Source organism: Chelonoidis abingdonii, chromosome 9 (assembly GCF_003597395.2).
Source record: "Chelonoidis abingdonii isolate Lonesome George chromosome 9, CheloAbing_2.0, whole genome shotgun sequence".
In the NCBI taxonomy this organism is placed as follows: Eukaryota; Metazoa; Chordata; order Testudines; family Testudinidae; genus Chelonoidis; species Chelonoidis abingdonii.
The window spans coordinates 47399515-47407341 of NC_133777.1; positions in this window are offsets into that span (position 1 = coordinate 47399515).

Below are 7827 nucleotides of genomic sequence, written 5' to 3' on the forward strand. Positions count from 1 at the left end.
GTTTGTGTTATAACTTGTTTGTTGCTGTTCTCCAATGGGATGCCCGCATTGATTTCCTTTCTTCTTAAAAGAGATTTCCGCTCACTCAACCCGCTGCGAGAGGGGAAGTATCAGTGCCTCCTAGAGGCGCCCAGGAGGGTATGGTATGTAAAGTGTCCCAGGTCACCACGCCTCACATACGTCATTGTTATGGGAGTGCCTATGCAAATATTTGAGATTTCGCATTCCAGACATTCTTTCCACACTTTCCATACTTCACCACCAGATGTCAGGGTACAGCTCATCCTGACTCTGCTTACATATGTAATATATAATTTCATTATTCCTGTAGTTATGGAAAGTAAATAATACATGAAAGAAATGAAAGGCTTTTTTTTCCCACTTTTTTTTTTCAAGTCATCCCTGCCAGAGCCCTGCCAAAAATGTTTGAATGGGGCCCCACACTTCCTAAAGCCAGCCCTGGCTGCATGGCTGGCCCTGAACTAACCCAGGTAGATTAAGAGGGCAAATGCAGGGGCTAAAGGCCTGTCCTCACCTACAGGACAATACAGCTGTGCTGCTTAGCGCTTTAGTGAAGATGCTACGACACCAATGGGAGAGCGTCTCCCGTCACGGTAGTTAATCAACCTCCCAAGCAAGGCCAGCTCCAGGCACCAGCGAACTAAGCAGGTGCTTGGGGTGGCCAATGGGAAGGGGCGGCACATCTGGGTCTTCGGCAGCAATTCGGCGGTGGGTCCCTCAGTCCCTCTTGGAGCCAAGGACCCACCGCTGAATTGCAGCCAAGGAATGAAACGGCGCCGTAGAGCTGCTGCCAAAGTGCCACTGATCGCGGCTTTTTTTTTTTTCTTTTCTTTTCCCCTTTGCTGCTTGAGGTGGTTAAAAAGCCTGAGCTGGCCCTGCTCCCAAGAGGCAGTGGTTATAGCACTGTCTGTTGGGGTGGGGCGGGTAATAACTAAGTCACTCAGGGGGATGGATTTTTCACACCCCTGAGTGATGTAGTCATACTGATATAGACCTGCATGGTAGACATGGTCTAAGATATCAGTTGTAAACTGTGTGTGTTGAAGAAAGCCAGGTAAAGTGTGACCGTGCGAGGAAGCAGAGAGACATAGCTTCTTGGTCACAGACCTTGCTGGAGAGGCTAACTTGGGGATTTTCAAGCAGGGAAACTGCCTACATTTGGTTATTTCTGCTGTGTTCAGGGAGACAGGCCTGTGGGTACATTCTTTGTAAGTAAACAAGATTACACCAAGCATATACTGACTTGCATCCCCAGTTTCTCAGCCTAATGGAAATGATGCTGCTTGACTGACTGTCCAGACCACTTTGACTACAAGCTTCAGTCCACCTTCTGCCAAAGGAGGCTCTGTGCAGTTGCAAAGCCAGCTTCTCATTCCTGAAGACTCAGGAGAGAGTCTTTCTAGTGCCGAGGCCTTGTGGGTAGAAAACATGAGTACAAAACTAGACTCAAGCTCCCACCATAGCTATAGTTTTAATTCCTGTAGTTCCCAGAAGCTGCAACCAAGATCAGGGCCCCATTGTGCTAGGCACTGTGCCAACACATAGTGAGAGTCAAACCCTGCCTCAGAGAGTTTAGAGCAGGGTTCTCAAACTGGGGGTCAGGACCCCTCAGGGGGTTGTGAGGTTATTACGGGGGGGGTCGCAAGCTGTCACTCTCCTCCACAAACCCCGCTTGCCTCCAGCGTTTATAATGGTGTTAAATATGTTAAAAAGTGTGTTTAATTTATTGGGGGGGTTTCACTCAGAGGTTTGCTGTGTAAAAGGGGTTGCCAGTAGAAAAGTTTGCAACCCACTGGCTTAGAATGTAGAGAAGACAAAGGGTGGGGGAAACTGAGGCGCAGAGCGGGGACATGACTTGCCCAAGGTCGCTCAGCAGGGCAGTGGTAGAGCTGAGACAATAACTCAGGTCTCCTGAGTCCCACCCCTGTACGCCCTTTAGTAGCACTTACCTTCTTCTTTGTTTTAGAAGTTGCTGGAATTGGAAACTGATCAGAGCAGTGTGCCCTGTCTGTTGGCCTGGAAAAGCCCAAGTAGTCCATCATGCTGTGAGTTTTTTTTCTTGACTCTTCTTGCTGATACCATTTCGCAGAGCCAGTAACACCAGCAGGAGGAGATTTGGTTAACTGTGAGTGAGCATGGTAGTGACTATCATAATATCATAAAAAAAACAATGAAAATTATTCGCCATCGTGTTCTTGAAATGCCCCCAAATGTTTCCCATGTGTCCCATTCCCTTCTCCCTGCTGTGGTTTTCCATTGACTCTAGTGATGGTCAGCTGTGAAGTCTCTGACACAGGTGAGGAACCTGTCATACTATACATTAAATCATATCAAATTACAGTCAAATTGGAACACAGGATTAAGCAGATTTTCATTTGTTGCTTAAATTCAGCAGCTCAAATTAACTATTAGCCAAACTCTCAGCTGAGATTGTCAGACTTGTGCGTAAAAGACTAGTTATACTTCTCCCCATCTGATGTTGCTTATAGGGACTCATTTGTCAGAGGTCCCACAGCAAGGGGGTGCAGAGTGATACAAGGATCTGGGAGCAGATTGGATCCTTTGAATCCTCCTTCCTTCTCAAGGGTCAGTGTTGTGTTCTATCCAGGTTAAAGCCCTGCATCTGTTGAAAGAACTTGTGCTTTTCAGGTTTGTTCATGTTTGTACTGGATTTGGTGTATGGTTTGCCTTCTCAGGTCACTAGAAAGTAGGGGAGTCTGAACTAGCTTATAGTCCACTTCCTCTTGGCACTGGACCACTTACATTGGACAGTCACTAAAACTTTGGCTCAGAATTGCACCGTATTTAGGATTGGAAGGAGGGATTCAAGGTAAGAGATCTGGATGACTAGCCGAAGTCTCAGATACACTCTGACTTCCTTAACATAGGGTAGGGTTTTAAACTAACAAAGTTAACAGCTGTGTTCCATTGTGGTGGTTTCAGAGCTCATTCTATATAGATTTATACATGCATCCTCTCAAATTGTTCTTAATCTGGTCTATTCTGTACTCTGTTCTGCACTTGAACTTCTGATCTGCTACTATAGTTCCTCTCAGTCATCTTTGTGGTATTACTTTCCAGCTGCAGCATCCTTTCACTCTCAGGTCATTTACAGGTCTTCCCCCAGTTATGTTATAGATAAAAAGCCAGCTTAGCTACAGAATTATTTGATAAGGGAAGTCCTTGGGGTCTTGAGACCAAAAAGCTTTGTACAGACTAGTCAGCACCAATTACAGCGATATCTCTGCTTTGAACCAGCTAACTCCCAATTAAAATGTGCAGGTGCAATGACTGCCCACAAAAAATTATTTCCAGAAATAAGGAAGCTTAATTAGGAATGTGAACTCCCTGGGGACATGCTCCTCCTTGTTAATATTCTGTACTGAGGCCTGGGTTTGATTTCCCAGTCGGGAGCCATCGTCAGTGGTGGTGGTGAACAGAGATGCTTGCCCCTGCCAGGGTTGTGCTCATTGATGGAAAAACCTAGCTCTGAATAAACATGCAGATTGAGGCGTTGATCCTGCAAAGATGAACTGAGGGTCTTATTTTAAGCCAAACGTTGTGGTGACATTCTCTGGAGGAGCTTATAGGCAGGTTACAATACTGTCTGGTGTAGGTTTTGAGAAGAGGATAGTCCAGTGGATAAAGTGCTAGCCTGGGCCTCAGGAAACCTATTCTCAATGACCTGATCTTCCTGGATGACCTTGGGCAGATCACGTAGTATCACTCCTCGGGGAGTGCAGGGCCCGGGACAGATCAGCCCCTGCTGATTTGGGGGCCTGCTCTGCATTGGTGGCTGGGCCGGTGAGATGGATCTGGCCTGGTGATGGGCTGCCCGCTGCTGCTGGCAGTTGCGGGCGCCTGCCATGGTGGCTCAGGGCTCCGGCCAGGGTGAGGTACTTGCTGCATCGAAATGTGGGTGCCCGAGCAGGGTGCTTTCTCTGCTAACTGTGAACAAGATGCCAGGTCCTGCAGAAGTGATGGATTCGTCTTCCGACAGTGGCGCTAGAACATTTTTAATAGGGGTGCTGAAAGCCAGCCCCCTTATCCCTGTCCTTCTCCCGCACCTCCCCAAAGCTTAGGCCAGCAGCACATCCCCAGTCATGCGGGCCGGGAATCTGGGGGTTCTCCTGGACCCCTGTTCTAAGCTAGTCCCCGCGCCTATATCTTAGGTGGGAACATGTCTTAGGTGGAACTAGGGGCTGCCTGTAGGCGAGGACTGGCCTGTCTCCCAAGATCTGTGAGAGTGAGGGATCGTCCTTCAGGATAGGTTGTAGATCCTTGATGATGCACTGGAGAGGTTTTAGTTGGGGGCTGCAGATGGTTATATCTGCTCTGATCTCTAAAACAGAGACAAACACCTACAGAATCTCTATCAAGCGTTCTTAAAACTGCAATACCCATCTGGTGAAGTGAAGAAACAGATTGACAGAGCCAGAAGGGTACTGAGAAGTCACCTACTACAAGACAGGTCCAACAAGGAAAGTAACAGAAGGCCATTAGCTGTCACCTACAGCCCCCAGTCCTCGCCTACAGACAGCCCCCCAACCTGAAGCAAATACTCACCAGCAACTACACACCACACAACAAAACCCAGGAACCAAACCCTGCTACAAACCCTGGTACCAACTCTGTCCACATAGCTATTCAAGGGGCACCATCATAGGACCTAACCACATCAGCCACACCATCCGGGGCTTGTTCACCTGCTCATCTATCAATGTGATGTATGCCATTGTGTTCCAGCAATGCCCCTCTGCCATGTACATTGGCCAAACTGGACAGTCTCTACGCAAAAGAATAAATGGACACAAATCTGACATCAGGTATCATAACATTCAAAAACCAGTAGGAGAACACTTCAATCTCTCTGTCACTCAATAACAGACCTAAAAGTGGCAATTCTTCAACAAAAAAACTTCAAAAACAGACTCCAACGTGAAGCTGCAGAACTGGAATTAATTTGCAAACTGGATGCCATCAGATTAGGCCTGAATAAAGACTGGGAGTGGTTGGGTTATTACAAAACCTAAACTTAATTTCCCCAGTACTAATTTCTCCCTACTATCACTCTTCTTGTCAACTTCTTGTCAACTGTGTGTAATGGGGTCACTCTCTTACCACTTGAAAAGTTATTTTTCCTCCCTTGGTATCCTGCTGTTAATTGATTTATCTCGTTAGACTGACCTCACACTTGGTACAGCAACCTCCATCCTTTCATGTATTTATACCTGCTCCTGTATTTTTCACTTCATCAGATGCATGAAGTAGTTTTTAGCCGACAAAAGCTTATGCCCAAATAAATATGTTGGTCTCTAAGGTGTCACAAGGACTCTTCGTTGTTTTATCCTTAAAAGGGAAACTCAGCATAGAGATGGAGAAATTAAGCAGCACCAGGATATCAAGTCCTTTCTTGGTCTGACCTAGCCTTTGCTCCTGCTTTATCTCTGTCCATGCAACTCTTAAAAAAGCTGCCCTGCATGAGTTAATACAAAATAACTTCAGCTTGTTTGGACTCCAAGTTGTAACCATGTCTTTGAAAATATCAAAAATGACTGGTTTAGGGATGGCTTAACGTTTTAGGATGATTTGAGGACGTGGTTAAAGTTCCATCTTAATGGAACCATGGTGTAACCTATTTGGTTTACACTGCGCTGTAACTGGGTTCCTCAACAGGGTTGCAGTATAGGCAAAGCCTTTATAATGCTGTCACATTGGGTCACGTTACTGTAGCCCACGAAAGCTTATGCTCAAATAAATTTGTTAATCTCTAAGGTGCCACAAGTACTCCTGTTCTTCTTGTTACAATCCTTTAGATGTATGAGCTGATTGTGGGTGCTACTCCTCTGACACTAGGGGATGTCTTCACTTTGGGCTAGAGGGGGTGATTCTCAGCTCAAGGAGACATACCTGTGCTACTTCAGCTAAAAATAGAGTGTAGCTGTGTGGCATGAGCAGCAGGGGGAGCTAGCTGCCCCAAGTACAATCCCATCTATGACTGTAGGCACATACTTGGGGTGGCTAGCCCCTCTTGGTGCTCACGCTGCCATGGCTACATTCTTATTTTTAGCACATTAGCTCAGTTAGAACTAACACAGGTGTGTCTCCTCGAGCTGGAAATCACACCCTAGCTTGAAGTGTAGACGTTCTAATTCTAGGTGTATAAGTGCTGTATAAGTTGGTGACACAGGTTAACTGTATTGTTATGGCAGGCGTCACCAGGTGGTGCTGTTACATACAGTCTTCCAAGTTCTTTTTCTTAGCCTGAGAGCAAATGTTCAGTCTTGGGAAGACATGATGTGTTTGTTAGATTTTGTTATGCAGGGTTCCGTGTAGTGGCAGTGGTCTATTGTGTGGGAGCTGTGCAAGCAGCAGAAGTTTGCTTTCTGCCTTGATTTCTGATGAAAGTCAATTCTTGAGGCAGAGTTGCTTTATGGCAGTGTCACTCCGCCTTTCCAGACTAGTGTACCCCTTTCAGGAGTCTTTGTCCTGCATACCCCAAATTAAACCTCACTTAAAAACTATTTGCTTACAAAATCAGACATAAAAATATAAAAGTGTCACAGCACACTATTACTGAAATTGCTTACTTTCTCATTTACCATATAATTATAAAATCAATCAATTTAGAATATAAATATTACATATTTGTGTATAGTATATAGAGCAGTATAAACAAGTCATTGTCCGTATGAAATTTTAGTTTGTACTGACTTCGCTAGTGCTTTTTATGTAGCCTGTTGTAAAACTAGGCAAATCTCTAGATGATTTGATCCTGCATAGCCCCAGGGGTACACATACCCCTGGTTGAGAACCACTGCTCTATGGCAACCAGACTGTGGTGTTGGGCCTCTTAGTGCCTGTTAGTATTAAACCTTTTAGTCCTTTTTTTTGTATATTTTATTCATTTTTATATTAACTATGCTTTAGAATCTTTGTGATATTAACAAACAATATATTTGAATTCTAAGGCCCCGAATATTGGTCCTTAACCTATAAGTAACCCTATTTGGGAATTCTATGCATTAGGCTATATCTAATAATCCTTGACATCTACATGTCTATTGAACTCCAGATATTAATAGAAACCATCCTCTTAACATATATATAATCCTTATATAAGCTTATATACCTATCTTATAGAACTGGAAGGGACCCCAAAAAGTCATAAAGTCCAGCCCCCTGCCTTCACTAGCAGAACCAAGTACTGATTTTGCCCCAGATCCCTAAGTGACCCCCTCAAAGACTGAAGAACTCACAACCCTGGGTTTAGCAGGCCAGTGCTCAAACCACTGAGCTATCTCTCCCTGAGAGATTGATGAGGGCTGTTGTGGCAGATGTTTCATATTGGGAATCAACAGGGAAGAATGGTTATGTATGGAAGAAGGACCCACTGAAAGACTATTTTGAAGAACTGTTGGTCCTCTAAACGGCAAACAATTCTACTTTCACACATCAAACAGGTAAACTAAGAATGTAGAGATATTAAAGGAAATTCCATCGGAACATAAGAAATGGTATCAGAATATATGGTTCTGGGAAAGTATTATTTGCAAAGAGGGGTATCTTTGGCCTGGTCTACACTGCGTGGTTAAAACAGCAAAGAATCCTGTGGCACCTGTGGCAAATTGCCGGTACTGTTCTGCTGGGTCTCGCGCTTTCTCTTCTCTGGGGTAGGTTCAGGGCGCTATTGCTTGCCCCTGAACCAGTTCTTAGTCACTCCCCTAGTGTCCTTGGAGGAGGGGAGTGGAGAGGGAGGGACCTGGGCCCGCCCTCTACTCCAGGTCCCAACCCAGGGGCCCTGGG